Genomic DNA, 25,281 nt, shown 5'->3' with positions numbered 1-25,281 from the left:
ACACCAATAATTCTTAATCTCTCATCTTTTAAATAATATTCTGCTTTTCTATTCTTCCTACCAAAGTGAATAATTTCACATTTCCCCACATTATACTCCATCTGCCACCTTCTTGATAATATTAAAATTAGAGCTGGGTCATTTATGAGCAAAATAAGGTAGCAATTTTTGACACAAAGTGTTGTGGAAATTACAAACTCACTTCCCTGGAAGGCTGTGGATGCTGGGGCTCGACTGAAATTTTCATTGTTGAGATCGAAAGGTTTGTGTTGTGTGAGGGTTGCAAGGGATTTTTTTTTATTCGTTCATGGGATGTGGGCATCACTGGCGAGACCAGCATTTATTGCCCATCTGTAATTGCCCTTGAGAAGGTGGTGGTGAGCCGCCTACTTAAACTGGTGCAGTCCGTGTGGTGACGGTTCTCCCACAGTGCTGTTAGGAAGGGAGTTCCAGGATTTTGACCCAGCGACGATGAAGGAACGGCGATATATTTCCAAGTCGGGATGGTGTGTGAATTGGAGAGGTGGTGTTGTTCCCATATGCCTGCTCATCTTGTCCTTCTAGATGGTAGAGATCACGAGTTTGGGATATGTTGTCGAAGAAGCCTTGGTGAGTTGCTGCAGTGCATCCTGTGGATGGTACACACTGCAGCCACGGTGCACCGGTGGTGAAGGGAGTGAATGTTTAAGGTGGTGGATGGGGTACCAATCAATCGGGCTGCTTTGTCCTGGATGGTGTCGAGCTTCTTGAGCGTTGTTGGAGCTGCACTCATCCAGGCAAGTGGAGAGTATTCCATCACACTCCTGACTTGTGCCTTGTCGATGTGGAAAGGCTTTGGGGAGTCACTAGCCACAGAATACCCAGCCTCTGACCTGCTCTTGGAGCCACAGTATTTATATGGCTGATCCAGTTAAGTTTCTGGTCAGTGAGGACCACCAGGATGTTGATGGTGGGGGATTCGGCGATGGTAATGCCGTTGAATGTCAAGGGGAGGTGGTTAGACTCTCTCTTGTTGGAGATGGTCATTGCCTGGCACTTGTCTGGCACGAATGTTACTTGCCACTTATCAGTCCAAGGCTGGATGTTGTCCAGGTCTTGCTGCATGCGGGCTCGGACTGCTTCATTATCTGAGGGGTTGCGAATGGAACTGAACACTGTGCAATCATCAGTGAACATCCCCATTTCTGACCTTATGATGGAGGGAAGGTCATTGATGAAGCTACTGAAGATGATATGGAGCAAAGGCGAGGAAATGGAGTTGTGGGACAGATTAGTCCTGATCCAATTGTATGACGGAGCAGGATTGAGGGGCTAAATGGCGAAATCCAAATCCTGAACCCAGTCACTGACACCAATCACCTTCACTTTGATAAAAAAAAACACCACAATCACTGACACCAATCTCATTCTGCCTTATAAAAACCAACCCCATACTCACTGACACCAATCACCTCCTGTCTGATATAAACCAACCCCACAGTCACTGACACCAATCTCCTCCTGTCTGATATAAACCAATCCCAGTCACTGACACCAATCTCCTCCTGTCTGATATAAACCAATCCCACAGTCACTGACACCAATCTCCTCCTGTCTGATATAAACCAATCCCACAATCACTGACACCAATCTCCTCCTGTCTGATATAAACCAATCCCACAGTCACTGACACCAATCTCCTCCTGTCTGATATAAACCAATCCCACAGTCACTGACACCAATCTCCTCCTGTCTGATATAAACCAATCCCACACTCACTGACACCAATCTCTTCCTGTCTGAGCTAAACCAACCCCACAGTCACTGACACCAATCTCCTCCACTCTGATATAAACCAACCCCATACTCACTGACACCAATCTCACTGAATGGTGGAACAGGATCGAGGGGCTGAATGGCCTACTCCTGTTCCTAATGATCCGCTGTCACACTGAAGTTGCTAACATTCCTCTTCACAGTTCTTAATGCTCCCGATCTTGGTGTTGTCAGGAAATGTTGATCTTATGCCCTTGTACCCAAGCCCAGGTCATTGCTCAATGTTGACAAGAGCAATGGTCCCAACACTGCCCCTGGGGGACACCACTGTTTACATCCCCACAGTCTGAAAAACATCCATTAACCAATACTCTGCCCTTTATCAATCTTCCCATCCACACTGACCCACTCCCTGCAATACCGTGAGCTTTAATCTGATCAACAAGCCTCCGGTCCGGCATCTTATCAAACACTTTTTAACAATCCATCTTCACAACATCCATTGCATTTTATCCCTACACTGTGTTATTTCCTCCAATATTCCCTGCTGTCTGTCCTGAATTAATCCATTTTATCCCTACACTGTGTTATTTCCTCCAATAATCCCTGCTGTCTGTCCTGAATTAATCCATTTTATCCCTACACTATGTTATTTCCTCCAATAATCCCTGCTGTCTGTCCTGAATTAATCCATTTTATCCCTACATTGTGTCATTTCCTCAAATTATCCCTGCTGTCTGTCCTGAATTAATCCATTTTATCCCCACACTGTGTTATTTCGTCCAATAATCCCTGCTGTCTTTCCTGAATTCATCCATTTTATCCCTACACTGTGTTATTTCCTCCAATATTCCCTGCTGTCTGTCCTAAATTAATCCATTTTATCCCGACACTGTGTTATTTCCTCCAATATTCCCTGCTGTCTGTCCTGAATTAATCCATTTTATCCCTACACTGTGTTATTTCGTCCAATAATCCCTGCTGTCTTTCCTGAATTCATCCATTTTATCCCTACACTGTGTTATTTCCTCCAATAATCCCCCCTGTCTGTCCTGAATTAATCCATTTTATCCCTACACTGTGTTATTCCCTCCAATAATCCCTGCTGTCTGTCCTGAATTAATCCATTTTATCCCTACACTGTGTTATTTCCTCCAATAATCCCTGCTGTCTGTCCTGAATTAATCCATTTTATCCCTACACTGTGTTATTCCCTCCAATATTCCCTGCTGTCTGTCCTGAATTAATCCATTTTATCCCTACACTGTGTTATTTCCTCCAATATTCCCTGCTGTCTGTCCTGAATTAATCCATTTTATCCCTACACTGTGTTATTTCCTCCAATAATCCCTGCTGTCTGTCCTGAATTAATCCATTTTATCCCTACACTGTGTTATTCCCTCCAATAATCCCCCCTGTCTGTCCTGAATTAATCCATTCTATACCCACACTGTGTTATTTCCTCCAATAATCCCTGCTGTCTGTCCTGAATTAATCCATTTTATCCCTACACTGTGTTATTTCCTCCAATAATCCCTGCTGTCTGTCCTGAATTAATCCATTTTATCCCTACACTGTGTTATTCCCTCCAATATTCCCTGCTGTCTGTCCTGAATTAATCCATTTTATCCCTACACTGTGTTATTCCCTCCAATATTCCCTGCTGTCTGTCCTGAATTAATCCATTTTATCCCTACACTGTGTTATTCCCTCCAATATTCCCTGCTGTCTGTCCTGAATTAATCCATTTTATCCCTACACTGTGTTATTCCCTCCAATAATCCCTGCTGTCTGTCCTGAATTAATCCATTTTATCCCTACACTGTGTTATTCCCTCCAATATTCCCTGCTGTCTGTCCTGAATTAATCCATTTTATCCCTACACTGTGTTATTCCCTCCAATATTCCCTGCTGTCTGTCCTGAATTAATCCATTTTATCCCTACACTGTGTTATTCCCTCCAATATTCCCTGCTGTCTGTCCTGAATTAATCCATTTTATCCCTACACTGAGTTATTCCCTCCAATATTCCCTGCTGTCTGTCCTGAATTAATCCATTTTATCCCTACACTGTTATTCCCTCCAATATTCCCTGCTGTCTGTCCTGAATTAATCCATTTTATCCCTACACTGAGTTATTCCCTCCAATATTCCCTGCTGTCTGTCCTGAATTAATCCATTCTATACCCACACTGTGTTATTTCCTCCAATAATCCCTGCTGTCTGTCCTGAATTAATCCATTTTATCCCCACACTGTGTTATTTCCTCCAATAATCCCTACTGTCTGTCCTGAATTAATCCATTTTATCCCTACACTGTGTTATTTCCTCCAATAATCCCTGCTGTCTGTCCTGAATTAATCCATTTTATCCCTACACTGTGTTATTCCCTCCAATATTCCCTGCTGTCTGTCCTGAATTAATCCATTTCATCCCTACACTGTGTTATTCCCTCTAATATTCCCTGCTGTCTGTCCTGAATTAATCCATTTTATCCCTACACTGTGTTATTTCCTCCAATAATCCCTGCTGTCTGTCCTGAATTAATCCATTTTATCCCTACAATGTGTTATTTCCTCCAATATTCCCTGCTGTCTGTCCTGAATTAATCCATTTTATCCCTACACTGTGTTATTCCCTCCAATAATCCCTGCTGTCTGTCCTGAATTAATCCATTTTATCCCTACACTGTTATTCCCTCCAATATTCCCTGCTGTCTGTCCTGAATTAATCCATTTTATCCCTACACTGAGTTATTCCCTCCAATATTCCCTGCTGTCTGTCCTGAATTAATCCATTCTATACCCACACTGTGTTATTTCCTCCAATAATCCCTGCTGTCTGTCCTGAATTAATCCATTTTATCCCCACACTGTGTTATTTCCTCCAATAATCCCTACTGTCTGTCCTGAATTAATCCATTTTATCCCTACACTGTGTTATTTCCTCCAATAATCCCTGCTGTCTGTCCTGAATTAATCCATTTTATCCCTACACTGTGTTATTCCCTCCAATATTCCCTGCTGTCTGTCCTGAATTAATCCATTTCATCCCTACACTGTGTTATTCCCTCTAATATTCCCTGCTGTCTGTCCTGAATTAATCCATTTTATCCCTACACTGTGTTATTTCCTCCAATAATCCCTGCTGTCTGTCCTGAATTAATCCATTTTATCCCTACAATGTGTTATTTCCTCCAATATTCCCTGCTGTCTGTCCTGAATTAATCCATTTTATCCCTACACTGTGTTATTCCCTCCAATAATCCCTGCTGTCTGTCCTGAATTAATCCATTTTATCCCTACACTGTGTTATTTCCTCCAATAAACCCTGCTGTCTGTCCTGAATTAATCCATTTTATCCCTACACTGTGTTATTTCCTCCAATAATCCCGGCTGTCTGTCCTGAATTAATCCATTTGATCCCTACACTGTGTTATTTCCTCCAATAATCCCTGCTGTCTGTCCTGAATTAATCCATTTTATCCCTACACTGTGTTATTTCCTCCAATAATCCCTGCTGTCTGTCCTGAATTATTCCATTTTATCCCTACACTGTGTTATTTCCTCCAATAATCCCTGCTGTCTGTCCTGAATTAATCCATTTTATCCCTACACTGTGTTATTTCCTCCAATAATCCCTGCTGTCTGTCCTGAATTAATCCATTTTATCCCTACACTGTGTTATTCCCTGTAATATTCCCTGCTGTCTGTCCTGAATTAATCCATTTTATCCCTACACTGTGTTATTTCCTCCAATAATCCCTGCTGTCTGTCCTGAATTAATCCATTTTATCCCTACACTGTGTTATGTCCTCCAATATTCCCTGCTGTCTGTCCTGAATTAATCCATTTGATCCCCACACTGTGTTATTTCCTCCAATATTCCCTGCTGTGTGTCCTGAATTAATCCATTTTATCCCTACACTGTGTTATTTCCTCCAATAATCCCTGCTGTCTGTCCTGAATTAATCCATTTTATCCCTACACTGTGTTATTTCCTCCAATAATCCCTGCTGTCTGTCCTGAATTAATCCATTTTATCCCTGCACCGTGTTATTTCCTCCAATAATCCCTGCTGTCTGTCCTGAATTAATCCATTTTATCCCTACACTGTGTTATTTCCTCCAATAATCCCTGCTGTCTGTCCTGAATTAATCCATTTTATCCCCACAATGTGTGATTTCCTCCAATAATCCCTGCTGTCTGTCCTGAATTAATCCATTTTATCCCCACACTGTGTTATTTCCTCCAATAATCCCTGCTGTCTGTCCTGAATTAATCCATTTTATCCCCACACTGTGTTATTTCCTCCAATAATCCCTGCTGTCTGTCCTGAATTAATCCATTTTATCCCTACACTGTGTTATTTCCTCCAATAATCCCTGCTGTCTGTCCTGAATTAATCCGTTTTATCCCTACACTGTGTTATTTCCTCCAATTACCCCTGCTGTCTGTCCTGAATTAATCCATTTTATCATGACACTGTGTTATTTCCTCCAATAATCCCTGCTGTCTGTCCTGAATTAATCCATTTTATCCCCACACTGTGTTATTTCCTCCAATAATCCCTGCTGTCTGTACTGAATTAATCCATTTTATCCCTACACTGTGTTATTTCCTCCAATATTCCCTGCTGTCTGTCCTGAATTAATCCATTTTAACCCTACACTGTGTTATTTCCTCCAATAATCTCTGCTGTCTGTCCTGAATTAATCCATTTTATCCCTACACTGTGTTATTTCCTCCAATAATCCCTGCTGTCTGTCCTGAATTAATCCATTTTATCCCTACACTGTATTATTTCCTCCAATAATCCATGCTGTCTGTCCTGAATTAATCCATTTTATCCCTACACTGTGTTATTTCCTCCAATAATCCCTGCTGTCTGTCCTGAATTAATCCATTTTATCCCTACACTGTGTTATTTCCTCCAATATTCCCTGCTGTCTGTCCTGAATTAATCCATTTTATCCCTACACTGTGTTATTTCCTCCAATAATCCCTGCTGTCTGTCCTGAATTAATCCATTTTATCCCTACACTGTGTTATTTCCTCCAATAATCCCTGCTGTCTGTCCTGAATTAATCCATTTTATCCCTACACTGTGTTATTCCCTCCAATAATCCCTGCTGTCTGTCCTGAATTAATCCATTTTATCCCTGCACTGTGTTATTTCCTCCAATAATCCCTGCTGTCTGTCCTGAATTAATCCATTTTATCCCTACACTGTGTTATTCCCTCCAATATTCCCTGCTGTCTGTCCTGAATTAATCCATTTTATCCCTACACTGTGTTATTCCCTCCAATAATCCCTGCTGTCTGTCCTGAATTAATCCATTTTATCCCTACACTGTGTTATTTCCTCCATTAATCCCTGCTGTCTGTCCTGAATTAATCCATTTGATCCCCACACTGTGTTATTTCCTCCAATAATCCCTGCTGTCTGTCCTGAATTAATCCATTTTATCCCTACACTGTGTTATTCCCTCCAATATTCCCTGCTGTCTGTCCTGAATTAATCCATTTTATCCCTGCACTGTGTTATTTCCTCCAATAATCCCTGCTGTCTGTCCTGAATTAATCCATTTTATCCCTCCACTGTGTTATTTCCTCCAATAATCCCTGCTGTCTGTCCTGAATTAATCCATTTTATCCCTACACTGTGTTATTTCCTCCAATATTCCCTGCTGTCTGTCCTGAATTAATCCATTTTATCCCTACACTGTGTTATTTCCTCCAATATTCCCTGCTGTCTGTCCTGAATTAATCCATTTTATCCCTACACTGTGTTATTTCCTCCAATATTCCCTGCTGTCTGTCCTGAATTCATCCATTTTATCCCTACACTGTGTTATTTGGTCCAATAATCCCTGCTGTCTGTCCTGAATTAATCCATTTTATCCCTACACTGTGTTATTTCCTCCAATATTCCCTGCTGTCTGTCCTGAATTAATCCATTTTATCCCTACACTGTGTTATTTCCTCCAATAATCCCTGCTGTCTGTCCTGAATTGATCCATTTTATCCCTACACTGTGTTATTTCCTCCAATATTCCCTGCTGTCTGTCCTGAATTAATCCATTTTATCCCTACACTGTGTTATTTCCTCCAATAATCCCTGCTGTCTGTCCTGAATTAATCCATTTTATCCCCACAATGTGTTATTTCCTCCAATAATCCCTGCTGTCTGTCCTGAATTAATCCATTTTATCACTACACTGTGTTATTTCCTCCAATATTCCCTGCTGTCTGTCCTGAATTAATCCATTTTATCCCTACACTGTGTTATTTCCTCCAATAATCCCTGCTGTCTGTCCTGAATTAATCCATTTTATCCCCACAATGTGTTATTTCCTCCAATAATCCCTGCTGTCTGTCCTGAATTAATCCATTTTATCCCTACACTGTGTTATTTCCTCCAATAATCCCCCCTGTCTGTCCTGAATTAATCCATTTTATCCCTACACTGTGTTATTTCCTCCAATAATCCCCCCTGTCTGTCCTGAATTAATCCATTTTATCCCAACACTGTGTTATTCCCTCCAATAATCCCCCCTGTCTGTCCTGAATTAATCCATTCTATACCCACACTGTGTTATTTCCTCCAATAATCCCTGCTGTCTGTCCTGAATTAATCCATTTTATCCCTACACTGTGTTATTTCCTCCAATAATCCCTGCTGTCTGTCCTGAATTAATCCATTTTATCCCTACACTGTGTTATTCCCTCCAATATTCCCTGCTGTCTGTCCTGAATTAATCCATTTTATCCCTACACTGTTATTCCCTCCAATATTCCCTGCTGTCTGTCCTGAATTAATCCATTTTATCCCTACACTGTGTTATTCCCTCCAATATTCCCTGCTGTCTGTCCTGAATTAATCCATTTTATCCCTACACTGTGTTATTCCCTCCAATATTCCCTGCTGTCTGTCCTGAATTAATCCATTTTATCCCTGCACTGTGTTATTCCCTCCAATATTCCCTGCTGTCTGTCCTGAATTAATCCATTTTATCCCGACACTGTGTTATTCCCTCCAATAATCCCTGCTGTCTGTCCTGAATTCATCCATTTTATCCCTACACTGTGTTATTTCCTCCAATATTCCCTGCTGTCTGTCCTGAATTAATCCATTTTATCCCTACACTGTGTTATTCCCTCCAATATTCCCTGCTGTCTGTCCTGAATTAATCCATTTTATCCCTACACTGTGTTATTCCCTCCAATAATCCCTGCTGTCTGTCCTGAATTCATCCATTTTATCCCTACACTGTGTTATTCCCTCCAATAATCCCTGCTGTCTGTCCTGAATTAATCCATTTTATCCCTACACTGTGTTATTTCCTCCAATATTCCCTGCTGTCTGTCCTGAATTAATCCATTTTATCCCCACACTGTGTTATTCCCTCCAATATTCCCTGCTGTCTGTCCTGAATTAATCCATTTTATCCCTACACTGTGTTATTTCCTCCAATATTCCCTGCTGTCTGTCCTGAATTAATCCATTTTATCCCTACACTGTGTTATTTCCTCCAATAATCCCTGCTGTCTGTCCTGAATTAATCCATTTTATCCCTACACTGTGTTATTCCCTCCAATATTCCCTGCTGTCTGTCCTGAATTAATCCATTTTATCCCTACACTGTGTTATTTCCTCCAATAATCCCTGCTGTCTGTCCTGAATTAATCCATTTTATCCCTACACTGTGTTATTTCCTCCAATATTCCCTGCTGTCTGTCCTGAATTAATCCATTTTATCCCTACACTGTGTTATTTCCTCCAATATTCCCTGCTGTCTGTCCTGAATTAATCCATTTAACCCTACACTGTGTTATTTCCTCCAATATTCCCTGCTGTCTGTCCTGAATTAATCCATTTTATCCCTACACTGTGTTATTTCCTCCAATAATCCCTGCTGTCTGTCCTGAATTAATCCATTTTATCCCCACACTGTGTTATTCCCTCCAATATTCCCTGCTGTCTGTCCTGAATTAATCCATTTTATCCCTACACTGTGTTATTTCCTCCAATATTCCCTGCTGTCTGTCCTGAATTAATCCATTTTATCCCTACACTGTGTTATTTCCTCCAATATTCCCTGCTGTCTGTCCTGAATTAATCCATTTTATCCCTACACTGTGTTATTCCCTCCAATAATCCCTGCTGTCTGTCCTGAATTAATCCATTTTATCCCTACACTGTGTTATTTCCTCCAATATTCCCTGCTGTCTGTCCTGAATTAATCCATTTTATCCCTACACTGTGTTATTCCCTCCAATAATCCCTGCTGTCTGTCCTGAATTAATCCATTTTATCCCTACACTGTGTTATTCCCTCCAATAATCCCTGCTGTCTGTCCTGAATTAATCCATTTTATCCCTACACTGTGTTATTTCCTCCAATATTCCCTGCTGTCTGTCCTGAATTAATCCATTTTATCCCTACACTGTGTTATTCCCTCCAATATTCCCTGCTGTCTGTCCTGAATTAATCCATTTTATCCCTACACTGTGTTATTTCCTCCAATAATCCCTGCTGTCTGTCCTGAATTAATCCATTTTATCCCTACACTGTGTTATTTCCTCCAATAATCCCTGCTGTCTGTCCTGAATTAATCCATTTTATCCCTACACTGTGTTATTTCCTCCAATAATCCCTGCTGTCTGTCCTGAATTAATCCATTTTATCCCCACAATGTGTGATTTCCTCCAATAATCCCTGCTGTCTGTCCTGAATTAATCCATTTTATCCCCACACTGTGTTATTTCCTCCAATAATCCCTGCTGTCTGTCCTGAATTAATCCATTTTATCCCCACACTGTGTTATTTCCTCCAATAATCCCTGCTGTCTGTCCTGAATTAATCCATTTTATCCCTACACTGTGTTATTTCCTCCAATAATCCCTGCTGTCTGTCCTGAATTAATCCGTTTTATCCCTACACTGTGTTATTTCCTCCAATTACCCCTGCTGTCTGTCCTGAATTAATCCATTTTATCATGACACTGTGTTATTTCCTCCAATAATCCCTGCTGTCTGTCCTGAATTAATCCATTTTATCCCCACACTGTGTTATTTCCTCCAATAATCCCTGCTGTCTGTACTGAATTAATCCATTTTATCCCTACACTGTGTTATTTCCTCCAATATTCCCTGCTGTCTGTCCTGAATTAATCCATTTTAACCCTACACTGTGTTATTTCCTCCAATAATCTCTGCTGTCTGTCCTGAATTAATCCATTTTATCCCTACACTGTGTTATTTCCTCCAATAATCCCTGCTGTCTGTCCTGAATTAATCCATTTTATCCCTACACTGTGTTATTTCCTCCAATAATCCATGCTGTCTGTCCTGAATTAATCCATTTTATCCCTACACTGTGTTATTTCCTCCAATAATCCCTGCTGTCTGTCCTGAATTAATCCATTTTATCCCTACACTGTGTTATTTCCTCCAATATTCCCTGCTGTCTGTCCTGAATTAATCCATTTTATCCCTACACTGTGTTATTTCCTCCAATAATCCCTGCTGTCTGTCCTGAATTAATCCATTTTATCCCTACACTGTGTTATTTCCTCCAATAATCCCTGCTGTCTGTCCTGAATTAATCCATTTTATCCCTACACTGTGTTATTCCCTCCAATAATCCCTGCTGTCTGTCCTGAATTAATCCATTTTATCCCTACACTGTGTTATTCCCTCCAATATTCCCTGCTGTCTGTCCTGAATTAATCCATTTTATCCCTACACTGTGTTATTCCCTCCAATAATCCCTGCTGTCTGTCCTGAATTAATCCATTTTATCCCTACACTGTGTTATTTCCTCCATTAATCCCTGCTGTCTGTCCTGAATTAATCCATTTGATCCCCACACTGTGTTATTTCCTCCAATAATCCCTGCTGTCTGTCCTGAATTAATCCATTTTATCCCTACACTGTGTTATTCCCTCCAATATTCCCTGCTGTCTGTCCTGAATTAATCCATTTTATCCCTGCACTGTGTTATTTCCTCCAATAATCCCTGCTGTCTGTCCTGAATTAATCCATTTTATCCCTCCACTGTGTTATTTCCTCCAATAATCCCTGCTGTCTGTCCTGAATTAATCCATTTTATCCCTACACTGTGTTATTTCCTCCAATATTCCCTGCTGTCTGTCCTGAATTAATCCATTTTATCCCTACACTGTGTTATTTCCTCCAATATTCCCTGCTGTCTGTCCTGAATTAATCCATTTTATCCCTACACTGTGTTATTTCCTCCAATATTCCCTGCTGTCTGTCCTGAATTCATCCATTTTATCCCTACACTGTGTTATTTGGTCCAATAATCCCTGCTGTCTGTACTGAATTAATCCATTTTATCCCTACACTGTGTTATTTCCTCCAATATTCCCTGCTGTCTGTCCTGAATTAATCCATTTTATCCCTACACTGTGTTATTTCCTCCAATATTCCCTGCTGTCTGTCCTGAATTGATCCATTTTATCCCTACACTGTGTTATTTCCTCCAATATTCCCTGCTGTCTGTCCTGAATTAATCCATTTTATCACTACACTGTGTTATTTCCTCCAATAATCCCTGCTGTCTGTCCTGAATTAATCCATTTTATCCCCACAATGTGTTATTTCCTCCAATAATCCCTGCTGTCTGTCCTGAATTAATCCATTTTATCACTACACTGTGTTATTTCCTCCAATATTCCCTGCTGTCTGTCCTGAATTAATCCATTTTATCCCTACACTGTGTTATTTCCTCCAATAATCCCTGCTGTCTGTCCTGAATTAATCCATTTTATCCCCACAATGTGTTATTTCCTCCAATAATCCCTGCTGTCTGTCCTGAATTAATCCATTTTATCCCTACACTGTGTTATTTCCTCCAATAATCCCCCCTGTCTGTCCTGAATTAATCCATTTTATCCCTACACTGTGTTATTTCCTCCAATAATCCCCCCTGTCTGTCCTGAATTAATCCATTTTATCCCAACACTGTGTTATTCCCTCCAATAATCCCCCCTGTCTGTCCTGAATTAATCCATTCTATACCCACACTGTGTTATTTCCTCCAATAAACCCTGCTGTCTGTCCTGAATTAATCCATTTTATCCCTACACTGTGTTATTTCCTCCAATAATCCCTGCTGTCTGTCCTGAATTAATCCATTTTATCCCTACACTGTGTTATTCCCTCCAATATTCCCTGCTGTCTGTCCTGAATTAATCCATTTTATCCCTACACTGTTATTCCCTCCAATATTCCCTGCTGTCTGTCCTGAATTAATCCATTTTATCCCTACACTGTGTTATTTCCTCCAATATTCCCTGCTGTCTGTCCTGAATTAATCCATTTTATCCCTACACTGTGTTATTCCCTCCAATAATCCCTGCTGTCTGTCCTGAATTAATCCATTTTATCCCTACACTGTTATTCCCTCCAATATTCCCTGCTGTCTGTCCTGAATTAATCCATTTTATCCCTACACTGTGTTATTCCCTCCAATATTCCCTGCTGTCTGTCCTGAATTAATCCATTTTATCCCTGCACTGTGTTATTCCCTCCAATATTCCCTGCTGTCTGTCCTGAATTAATCCATTTTATCCCTACACTGTGTTATTCCCTCCAATAATCCCTGCTGTCTGTCCTGAATTCATCCATTTTATCCCTACACTGTGTTATTTCCTCCAATATTCCCTGCTGTCTGTCCTGAATTAATCCATTTTATCCCTACACTGTGTTATTCCCTCCAATAATCCCTGCTGTCTGTCCTGAATTAATCCATTTTATCCCTACACTGTGTTATTCCCTCCAATAATCCCTGCTGTCTGTCCTGAATTAATCCATTTTATCCCTACACTGTGTTATTTCCTCCAATATTCCCTGCTGTCTGTCCTGAATTAATCCATTTTATCCCCACACTGTGTTATTCCCTCCAATATTCCCTGCTGTCTGTCCTGAATTAATCCATTTTATCCCTACACTGTGTTATTTCCTCCAATATTCCCTGCTGTCTGTCCTGAATTAATCCATTTTATCCCTACACTGTGTTATTTCCTCCAATAATCCCTGCTGTCTGTCCTGAATTAATCCATTTTATCCCTACACTGTGTTATTTCCTCCAATATTCCCTGCTGTCTGTCCTGAATTAATCCATTTTATCCCTACACTGTGTTATTTCCTCCAATATTCCCTGCTGTCTGTCCTGAATTAATCCATTTTATCCCTACACTGTGTTATTTCCTCCAATAATCCCTGCTGTCTGTCCTGAATTAATCCATTTTATCCCTACACTGTGTTATTTCCTCCAATATTCCCTGCTGTCTGTCCTGAATTAATCCATTTTATCCCTACACTGTGTTATTTCCTCCAATAATCCCTGCTGTCTGTCCTGAATTAATCCATTTTATCCCCACACTGTGTTATTCCCTCCAATATTCCCTGCTGTCTGTCCTGAATTAATCCATTTTATCCCTACACTGTGTTATTTCCTCCAATATTCCCTGCTGTCTGTCCTGAATTAATCCATTTTATCCCTACACTGTGTTATTTCCTCCAATATTCCCTGCTGTCTGTCCTGAATTAATCCATTTTATCCCTACACTGTGTTATTCCCTCCAATAATCCCTGCTGTCTGTCCTGAATTAATCCATTTTATCCCTACACTGTGTTATTTCCTCCAATATTCCCTGCTGTCTGTCCTGAATTAATCCATTTTATCCCTACACTGTGTTATTCCCTCCAATAATCCCTGCTGTCTGTCCTGAATTAATCCATTTTATCCCTACACTGTGTTATTCCCTCCAATAATCCCTGCTGTCTGTCCTGAATTAATCCATTTTATCCCTACACTGTGTTATTCCCTCCAATATTCCCTGCTGTCTGTCCTGAATTAATCCATTTTATCCCTACACTGTGTTATTCCCTCCAATATTCCCTGCTGTCTGTCCTGAATTAATCCATTTTATCCCTACACTGTGTTATTCCCTCCAATATTCCCTGCTGTCTGTCCTGAATTAATCCATTTTATCCCTACACTGTGTTATTCCCTCCAATAATCCCTGCTGTCTGTCCTGAATTAATCCATTTTATCCCTACACTGTGTTATTCCCTCCAATAATCCCTGCTGTCTGTCCTGAATTAATCCATTTTATCCCTACACTGTGTTATTCCCTCCAATATTCCCTGCTGTCTGTCCTGAATTAATCCATTTTATCCCTACACTGTGTTATTCCCTCCAATAATCCCTGCTGTCTGTCCTGAATTAATCCATTTTATCCCTACACTGTGTTATTCCCTCCAATAATCCCTGCTGTCTGTCCTGAATTAATCCATTTTATCCCTACACTGTGTTATTCCCTCCAATATTCCCTGCTGTCTGTCCTGAATTAATCCATTTTATCCCTACACTGTGTTATTCCCTCCAATATTCCCTCCTCTTTGTCCTTTATTAAAGTCCAGTTTTTCCCTCGAGTTTGACATCAATCAGGTTTAAAATTGATGCAGAGTTTCAGCCAATGAGGGAGATCCGGGCTCAGCCCCGCCCACTCGGTGCCGCAAGTCCCGCCCCTCACCCACTCCCATTGGTTGGAGGACCAACCGCCCGCTCGGTCCTCCAGCCCCTCTCCGCTCTTCCTATTGGTCCGGAGCTCCCGTCAATCACCCGGGCATTGTGAGCTGAGCATGCGCGGCGGGCGGGGAGTGAGGCCGAGATCGTGTCGGCAACAGGTGAGAGATGGGCGGGGGGAGCGGGTTAATAAACCCCGGGGGAGGGGGCGGGGGCTTCACAAACCCCGAGTGCGGCCCCGGGCCCGAATATCAAACAGTGAACATTCTCCTCTCTCTCTCTACACTCCGGGGGCTCCGGTTTAGATCAGACCCGAAACTCAACACACGGCCCGCGGCCTCCGAGCATGCGCAGTGTCAGCGTCAAACCTCGTGACTCATCGAATCAGGGAGCGTCTGTAAATGAAGGAGAAATGGTGATCGGTCAGGGAGCGTCTGTAAATGAAGGAGAAATCGTGATCGGTCAGGGAGCGTCTGTAAATGAAGGAGAAATGGTGATCGGTCAGGGAGCGTCTGTAAATGAAGGAGAAATGGTGATCGGTCAGGGAGCGTCTGTAAATGAAGGAGAAATGGTGATCGGTCAGGGAGCGTCTGTAAATGAAGGAGAAATGGTGATCTCGAGATCTTCAGTCATCCAGGGAGCTCTAGCTTTGGATGCTGTTCCTTTCCTCCCCGTGGGAATCTGTCTACTCTGTTCCCAAACCAACTCCTCCTTGAAGGCCTCCCACTGTTCAATTACTGTTCTGCCTGCCAATTCTTGATGCCAATCCACCTGGACAAGATCCATTTTTAACTCACTGGAATTTGCCCTCCTCCAGTTAAGAATTTTCACATTTTACTGTCTCTTGTCCTTTTCCAAAACTGTTCTAAACCTAATGAGATTATGATCACTGCTGCCCCACTGAAACATGCTCCACCTGCCCCACTTCATTCTCCACACCGAGCCCACTGCTGTACTCACACTCACTCTCTCACACTCACTCTCTCACATTCACTCTCTCACACTCACTCTCTCACACTCACTCTCTCACCCTTTCACTCATGGTTTAGGGCCACTGAAAGATGATGCGATGGGTTTGGATTTCAGCACAGGGAGGAGGGAGAGTGTGTGGGACGGGGATTTACAGCTTTGAGGAATGAGAGAGGAAATAATGTTCCATAGAAAGTAGAGCTATCTGATCTGAATTTCTATCCTGTACTTACAGTGATAACTTTTATAAACTCCTTTTACGGGGGAGGATTTACAGAGGGAAACTCAAACCAAAGATCACGTCAAGATCTGACAGAGTCACTTGATTCATCAGGACCTGAATATCATCGGCCTTTGAATGTGGAAGGAGAAATGTTTGTCTGTTCTATCTGTGGGAGAAGATTTCAAACATCAGTGTGAGTGGAGAAGCACCGAGACACACACACCCGAGTGAGAGTGTTCCAGTGCACTGACTGTGGAAAGAGCTTTAACCAGTTACACAGCCAGAAAAAACATCGCACCATTCACAGCGGGGAGAAACCGTACACGTGTTCTGTGTGTGAATGAGGCTTCAACTGATCGTCCAACCTGGAGAGACACAAGGACACCCGGACCATGGAGAAACCGTGGAAATGTGGGGACTGTGGGAAGGGATTCAATTACCCTTCAGAGCTGGAAACTCATCGACGCAGTCACACTGGGGAGAGGCCGTTCACCTGCTCCGTGTGTGGGAAGGGATTCACTCAGTCATCCACCCTGCTGACACACCAGCGATTTCACACTGGGGAGAGGCCGTTCACCTGCTCCGTGTGTGGGAAGGGATTCACTCAGTCATCCACCCTGCTGACACACCAGCGACTTCACACTGATGAGAGACCTTTTAAATGTTCTGACTGTGAGAAGAGGTTTAAAAGCAAAATTGAACTGCTGAGACACCATCGTGCTCACACTGGGGAGAGGCCATTCACCTGCTCCGTGTGTGGGAAGGGATTCGCTCTGTCATCACACTTTCTGTCACACCAGCGAGTTCACACTGGGGAGAGGCCGTTCACCTGCTCCGTGTGTGGGAAGGGATTCGCTCAGTCATCGACCCTGCTGACACACCAGCGAGTTCACACTGGGGAGAGGCCGTTCACCTGCTCAGTGTGTGGGAAGGGATTCACTTGGTCATCCACCCTGCTGACACACCAGCGAGTTCACACTGGGGAGAGGCCGTTCACCTGCTCAGTGTGTGGGAAGAGATTCACTCAGTCATCGACCCTGCTGACACACCAGCGAGTTCACACTGAGAGACCTTGAAATGTTCTGACTGTGGGAAGAGATTTAAAATCAGAAACGAACTACTTAGACATTGACGCACTCACACTGGGGAGAGACTGTTCACCTGCTCCGTGTGTGGGAAGAGATTCACTCAATTATCCCACCTTCTGAAACATTAACTTGTTGACACTATTGAATGACCTTTTAATGCAGTGACTGTGAGAAGAGCTTTAAAAGCAGAAATGAACTGCTGACACATCAACGCATGCCCATTGGTTGAGAGACTGTTCACCTGCTCCGTGTGTGGGAAGGGATTCATTCAGTCATCACACGTGCTGAGACACCAGCGAGTTCACGAAATGAGCAGGTCCAACGAGCCGGTCTGTAACACAGGCCAATGACTCAGTGCAGCTCGTTACCCAGTCACTGGGCTCCGTTATAGCCTCTCCTGTCAGTAACACACAAAGAGAAATTGTAAATCTGAAACAGAAAGAGATAATGTATAACACTTCATATCAACCACCAGTTTTTCCCTCTTTCCGGCTTTTAAAACAATCTGTTTCACAGTTTGTCAAACCCGAAACAGCCTCTGGGATTTGCTGATTGAGAATTTCAGTGGAAATTGGGACCGTCATTAAGTATCGGAACAAATATCCCCGCTGAGGTTTCGGGATTGTTACTGGTTTATTTATATCAGTGAGTGACCAATTTTAAACAAGGTGAGGGTCTAAACCTAAGGTAAGAGCCTGGGATAGACAAGAGATTCTTCAATGTATCAAGTTAAATTACACTGATTCCACCAACACTGGACATCACATCCCTCAAACATTGTTACCTGTTACTGTATAAAACTGGTGAGGGTGGAAATGGGAAATAACTGAAAAAAACTTCATTGTATCAAAGTTAATTCTGATCATTATTATTATACAAACATTCTACAGCCTATCCCTTAAAAAGGACCCAATATCAAACCAGTCCCCAGTCCTTGGGCCTGTGCCTATGTTGTGATTTGCACCCGCTTCTGACTGACTTGGTATCAGACGCACTCCCGTCAACAGTAAACGGATGGAGCCGGATCCATAAGAGAAAAATGAGGACCGACCTCCGCGGTTCTCCCAGAGTGCGGGAGGCGGAGTAACAGCAGCAGACAGAGAGATCTCTCTAAACCAGCCGCTGCCGCCGGAGAGAAGCGAGTCCCGTTCCGAGCCGTGTCTGTCAGGCGCCCGCTGACCCTCTCTTCACTGAAGGGGACCGATTCAGCACCAACTCACACACCCACCATTGGATCATTGAATCACCTTCATCACCTGAATTACATCACCACTTAATCCTCTATACACGAGGAAATACAAACCTTGTCCACGCAACTTGCCCTCATAATGTAACCATTTTAGCCCCGGTATCATTCTGGTGAAACTGCGCTGCATCCCCTCCACGGCCAATATGTCTTTCCTGAGGGGTGTGCCCAGAACTGAATGCAATACTTTAAATGGGGTCTCACCAGAGCTTTCTATCTGGAACATATTTCCACGTCTTTGAATTCCAGCTCCCTTGAGATAAAGGCCAACATCACATTAGACTTTCAAATTATTTTTTCGCAGTCCACTGGCTTTTAGTGATTTCTGTACTTCGATCCCTAAATCTCTCTGCTCCTCCATAGTTCAGAGCTTCTCACCATTTAGAAAATACTCTGATCTATATTGCTTCCGTCCAAAGTCGATGACCTTATACTTCCCCATATTGAAAGTTTGAACAGGCTGGGGCTCTTCTGTATAGAAAAGAGGAGGCTGAGGGTGACCTGATATCGGGCTTTAAGATTATGTGAGGGCTTTATAGGTGAGGCATGGACAAGGTGTTTGCACTTGTGGGAGTGGGGACTCCAAAATATTGGGGCCATGAATATAATCCAGTCACTAATGTATCCAATCTGGCATTCAAGAGAAACAGACTTCCCCAGAGAGGCGTTAGAATGTTCAACTCACCACCACAAGGAGTAGTTAAGGGGAATAGAATGGATGCATTTACGGGGAAGCTGGATAAGCACATAGAGGAGAAGGGAATATTAGAGTTTGCTCATAGGGTTAGATGAAGAGGGGTTGGAGGAGGCTCGTCTGCAGCATAAACACCGGTATAGTCTGGTTGGGCCGAATTGCCTGTTTCTGTGATGTACATTCGATGTAATTCTATGTAAGCTCCATCTGACACAGTTTTACCAACTCACTGAATCTATCAATTTCCCTTTGTAACTTTATGCTCCCATCTACACTACTCACTGCGCCTCCTAACTCGATGTCAGCGACAAACGTGAGTGTTCGGCTCTCTATTCCTTCATCTCCCTCATTTATACATATCGGAAAAAGCTGATGCCCCAGAACTAATCACATCCGGCCAATTTGAGTACATCCCTTATTATCCCGGGCCTCTGCCTCCCACCTTCTAACCAACTCCCGACCCATTTCAATAGGTTGCCTTAAATTCCAGGCACTCTAATTTTTGTTGACAGTCTCTTATGTGGTCCCTTATTGGATGCCTTTGGAAGTCAATGTCCATCTAACACCCAGAGACACTCCATTATCGAGCACGTTAGTTACATCTTCAAAAAGTTCAACGAGCTTTGTTAGACTTGACTTCCCCTTTACAAATCCATGCTGGCTCTCTCTGATTACTCCATATTTATCCAAGTGCTCAGTCATTCTTTCCCCAATAACGGATACTGGTAACTTCCCCACAACAGGCGTCAGACTGATAGGCCTAGAATTTCCAACTTTATCTCTCCGACCCATCCGAAATAATGGAGTGACATTGACAATGTTTCAATTAAAGCAACAATTCCTGAATCAAGAGAGTTTTGATCAATCATGAGTAAGCATGTACAAGTTCCTTACCTATTCCTCTTATTCCCCTGGGATGGTAAACATCAGGTCCTGGAGATTTGACAATCTTCAATCTCATTATTTTCTCCATTGCCATGATTTTATTTACACTGAATCCCCTTGATTTATTTACAGTTTTCCTCGTGTCTCTGCTATGTTCGCCTCATCCTTTTCTATGAAGACCGATGCAAAGTAAATATTTAGCAACTCTGCCATTTCCTGATTTTCAATTACAATATCACCTCCATCTGTCTTTAAGGGGCCCACATTACTCTTAGTCACCCTTCTTTCTCTTAATATACCTGTAAATACCTTGATTGTTGTCGTTATTTTCCCTCACAAGTTTTTACTCCTTTTCCCTTTTTGGACCTCTTCGGTTTTTTCGTTTCAGCACCACAATAAACAAGACTTCGCTGTAAAGTTCAGCTCAATAGTTCTCCAATGTCAGAGCGAGAATTGTCTGAACCCCGAATTTATTTAATGTAACAAACACAAGCACACTTAATCATCCGTGTATCAACACACTGATGGATACACAAAGATAAACACAGCGAGAAATGCAGGCAGTATCAGGATGCACAGGTAAACGGACAAGGGAAACAGACAAAGATAAAACGGTCTGTCCCTCGAACAGACAGTAACGTGTCGCTGATCGATATTAGTGAGACGAGGTGGGGAACAGGTGCTGTGAATTGGTGCTGTGGTTTAGTTGGTTAAAGCATCTGTCTTGTAAACAGGCGATCCTGGGTTCAACTCCCAGCAGTGCCTTGTGTCACTTATTATTTTTACCTAATTTGTGGAATTCAGCGACAAAGTCACACTTTGGAATTGGTGTTTGTTGAGGTTTGAGGAGGAAACTGATATCAGAATGACTGTTCAAAAACACAATTTCATCGCACAGACAGACCTCTCATAGAATGTGTCTGTAACACTTTAATTTAAGGACACGTTCTTGTTTCTGGGCTCGTCGGGGTCAGGGTATAATTCACGATTTATGTCATTGAGGAGCGAATGGTTGTCTCCTCGACCTCCGGATAGCAGTGATAAAGTTCGAGGATACACAGAAGCGGACAGGGTGGTCGGGGTCTGGAACTCACTGTCTGAAAGGGTGGTCGAGGCAGAAAACCTCAACTCATTTCAAAAGTGCATGGATGTGCATTTGAAGTGCCATAACCTACAGGGCGACGGACCAAGCCCTGGAAAGTGGGAGTAAGCTGGATAGCTCTTTGTCGGCCGTCACAGACACGATGGGCCGAATGGCTTCCTTCTGTGCTGTAGCTTTCTCTGATTCTATGATTCCGTGTGTGGGAAGGGATTCACTCAGTCATCACACGTGCTGAGACAACAGGGAGTTCAAAAGTGACTGCAGGGGTTGGATTCTGCTGTTAATCCCATCCAGGACTGAACCATGTTCATTCTGACAGTTGGGGTTTGTTTCTCCTGATGTTAATAACCCCGATAACTGGGCTGGAGTTTAATATTCAGGATATCTGTTAAATAAATCAGCTTTGTTTCAAACACCTTGTTGCAGATTTTGGTCTTTTCCTCCTGAGTGTTTAGCATCACCTGACTGGAGCTCAGAAAGGACAATCTGGGGGGAGGATCGTCCGGTGGGAACAGAACTTCAGCCTGGACACAGTCCTTCAGGGCCACACTGAGAGGGGCAAACGGCACTTTGGTCTTTCTCGTCTCTCTTCACTGACAGCAAAGTCACTGTGCGGCGTCCAGTCTAAAAATGACCGTAGTAATTATTCTATGAAGATTTAACCTGTTTGTGTGACTGTCCTGAGTCTACCATTTAAGGCAGGTGTTAACTCATTTAAAATAAACCCGCTTAAAATAAATGGGTTATGAATTGTGATTTCCGTGAAGCCAATGTTCCATTCCTTTATATGATTCATGTGCCTGCTCTCCGACAACAGGGTAAATGGTGGAATATCAGCCCTGCTCAGCCGGCAATGATCACGGTACATTTTCTTGCAGACAAAACACACATTGAAACCCTGGGACTTTGAGGTGATGAATCCTGAGGGAAAATAAAATTAGGGCTCGAACCATCAAACTTTCGCACCAACCGATAGCACCACCGAGACAGGTGAAGAATTCACCCACTGAACCAGTAACTCATTGAGCTGAACTTTTTGATTGCAGTGACCAATAGAACAGTTGTCTCCAGTCAGTCCAAAATGAATGGTTGAAACTTGCAGGAGTGAAAATCCAACGAGCCGGTCTTCACTCTTCAACCAGCAACTGTGAAGTTAAGAGAAACGTGCCGGAGAAATACTCGATTTCAGCGCGGTGACACTGGGCCAGAGTAAAGCTCAGTTAATATGATCGCCGAGTGGTGAGAGGGTGGATTTGGAATTCCTGAGCGACCGCACTGCGCATTTTCCAGATCTGCTTGGAGCACCAATCCCTTCAATTCATCACTTACAGGGACAATTCAACTCTCGGTTTCTTTTCCCTGAGTTTGGTGAAATTTTTAAAAATTGAAAGCGACCAATATCAGAGCGAACCTCGTCACCGACATGCTCACAGATACAGAGCGGCCTCACTCTGCTTCAGTGAGTTGAAAGCCCAGAGCGGTTTCAAGGTCGAATGCAATTGTAAGCAAAGCTCGTTCAATGAAACTGCAGGTCATTGAGGTGCCTTTAAAGTCCTGATTGTTTGAACTGAATTTCTTCCGAAAGCGCTTGAGATTCAGGTGGAGTGATTTGGGGACTTCCTTTCCCTCTTTGCAAAAGTTTGAACCGCAGATCAAGATAAAAAGTCCCGGGCTAAATTAGGGATTCGCCGGGATATGAACCTCGCATCGAGAATTATACCCCGACCTCAATGAGCCCAGAAACAAGAACGTGTCGTCACATTTACATGTCACGGTCACATTCTAAACTGGTTTGCCCTGTACTGTACATTACTGTCTAAATATTACAGATAAGCAGAGCACTTGAGCTGTCACAGCTGTGACTTTGACTTTTCTCCCTCTCCTCTCGATCTCCCCGGCAACTGCCACTAACCACAATCTTCTCTCACACTTCTCCATCAGAAAGTTCCGAGCCTCGGTTTTCAAATGAAATAACGCCCATCTCTCCAATCACCGACAGCCCAGAGAGAGTTTCATAATTTCAGCTCCCACTTTGCCCAAATCCTCCTTAAAGTACCATGAAAATAATTGTCCTTAAGTCACTAATAATATAATTAAGAACTTTTATTGTCTGGGGTTTTGTTTCAGATTCCACGGCTTTTAAAGGTCACTGCGGATGTTTAACGAATCGCCTCTTGGTTGGAGGCTTCTGTGTGGGAAAGATCAGGAAGTGATAATTGAGAGACCGAGGATGAAGCTGTTTGATGGGAGCACTGGGGACACAGACCGTGCGCGGCTCCAGTGGCGCAATCGGTCAGCGCGCGTTATTTCTACAATAATTATACACTCGAGAAATGCTGGGGTTGTGAGCTCCAGCACCATCTAAAGTAGTTGAACCTTCTAAACATTTTGACTGGAGTTCAAGGTACAACCGGTTCCATAACACATCGACTTATTCATGTCCCCATGTGGGCACTGAGGCTCCTCTGGCCTCCCGTCTTGCAATAGCAGGTGAGAGTTTATTTGTTTATAGGAGGGAGAGGGGGCGATTGGCGAGAGCTGAAATGGTAAAGCGGCTGGCACGACATCTTTAAATCTAAAGAACCAAAAACACAATTCTTCTTTCCGTGAAGCAGGGATTCATCGGTTTGAAGTGTCGTGTAGGGAAAATTCGGGAGGCAAATCTGCTGCCTGGTGTCACGGTGTAACGGGTGAAATTATTCAGCTTTCAATTGTTGATCGGCTGAAATGTCGAGAGGCCTTTCCCAGCTCCCATGTGGAACAAGTTCAGCTTTTGAGCCATTGGGTAAAGTGTATTTTTTATTGCTGCTAACGAATGACAAGACATTTTGTACAAACAAGAAGAATTGTAAACTCACGAGTTCACTGTCCCTGTTTCTTACATCATGTTCAACAGAAACAAGGATTCTCCTCAACACGTTGCTGAAAATTGTATCAAAGGGATATTCCCCCCAATTCGACATCGACGGGGATAATTCAGAGTCCCACCATGAATCTGTATGATGGAAACTACTTTAACCGCAAGCCTGGATAGCTCAGTCGGTAGAGCATCAGACTTTTAAAACAGGTCGTGATCTGAGGGTCCCGGGTTCAAATCCCTGTTCAGGCTAAAGGTTTTAAAACAGCTGGCAAGTTCTGCTTTTCCAGCGGACCAACATCAGCGAAAGGAGCAAGAGTTGGCCATTCAGTCCCTCGAGCCTGCTCCGCCATTTGATAAGGTCATCGCTGATCTTCGACCTCAAATCCACTTTCCCGACCTATCCCCATATCTCTTGAGTTCCTTCGTGTCCAAAATTCGATCTATCTCAGTTTTGAATCTGTTCAATGGCTCAGCATCCACAGCCCTCTGAGGGAGAGAATTCCAATGGTTCACAACCCGCTCAGTGAAGAAATCTCTGTACTAAATGGCCGCCCCCTTATCTTGAGATTATAACCAATACTTCCAGACTCTCCAGCCAGGGGAAACAACATCCCAGCATCTACCCTGTCACTTTCGCCCCAGACAAATTGCTCGCACAAAATGGAATTTACTGTCAGAACACGAAAGACTTGTTCAGACAATGACAGCACCAAGTGCGGGTCGGCAGGTACATGAAATGGACAGTGAGGGGAAATATTACCACAAGCTGCTGGTGGAACTGTTTCCATTTCCAAAACACACGCACCGAATCAGTGCAGCTCCTGGGAAAGGTGCAAGGCAACGCAGGACTGTCATGTCTCACTTGAAGCAATTGACACACACAAGATTCTGCCATC

General features: G+C 42.9%; 2 non-coding genes across 2 annotated transcripts; both read left to right on the top strand.

The window, feature by feature from the left end:
- The first annotated feature begins 21,114 nt into the window (after nt 1-21,114).
- trnat-ugu (transfer RNA threonine (anticodon UGU)) lies at nt 21,115-21,188 on the top strand. The gene has a single exon. It is a non-coding gene; the product is annotated as a tRNA-Thr (tRNA).
- A 3,361-nt stretch (nt 21,189-24,549) lies between these two features.
- On the top strand, nt 24,550-24,634 carry trnak-uuu (transfer RNA lysine (anticodon UUU)). Its single transcript is given in 2 exon segments — nt 24,550-24,586; nt 24,599-24,634. It is a non-coding gene; the product is annotated as a tRNA-Lys (tRNA).
- The last annotated feature ends 647 nt before the right edge of the window (nt 24,635-25,281 follow it).

The sequence above is a fragment of the Heptranchias perlo genome, unplaced genomic scaffold (assembly GCF_035084215.1).
Source record: "Heptranchias perlo isolate sHepPer1 unplaced genomic scaffold, sHepPer1.hap1 HAP1_SCAFFOLD_702, whole genome shotgun sequence".
NCBI classification, from domain to species: domain Eukaryota; kingdom Metazoa; phylum Chordata; class Chondrichthyes; order Hexanchiformes; family Hexanchidae; genus Heptranchias; species Heptranchias perlo.
Note: the sequence above shows the minus strand (reverse complement) of the source record. Positions and strands in the feature narration are given on the sequence as shown.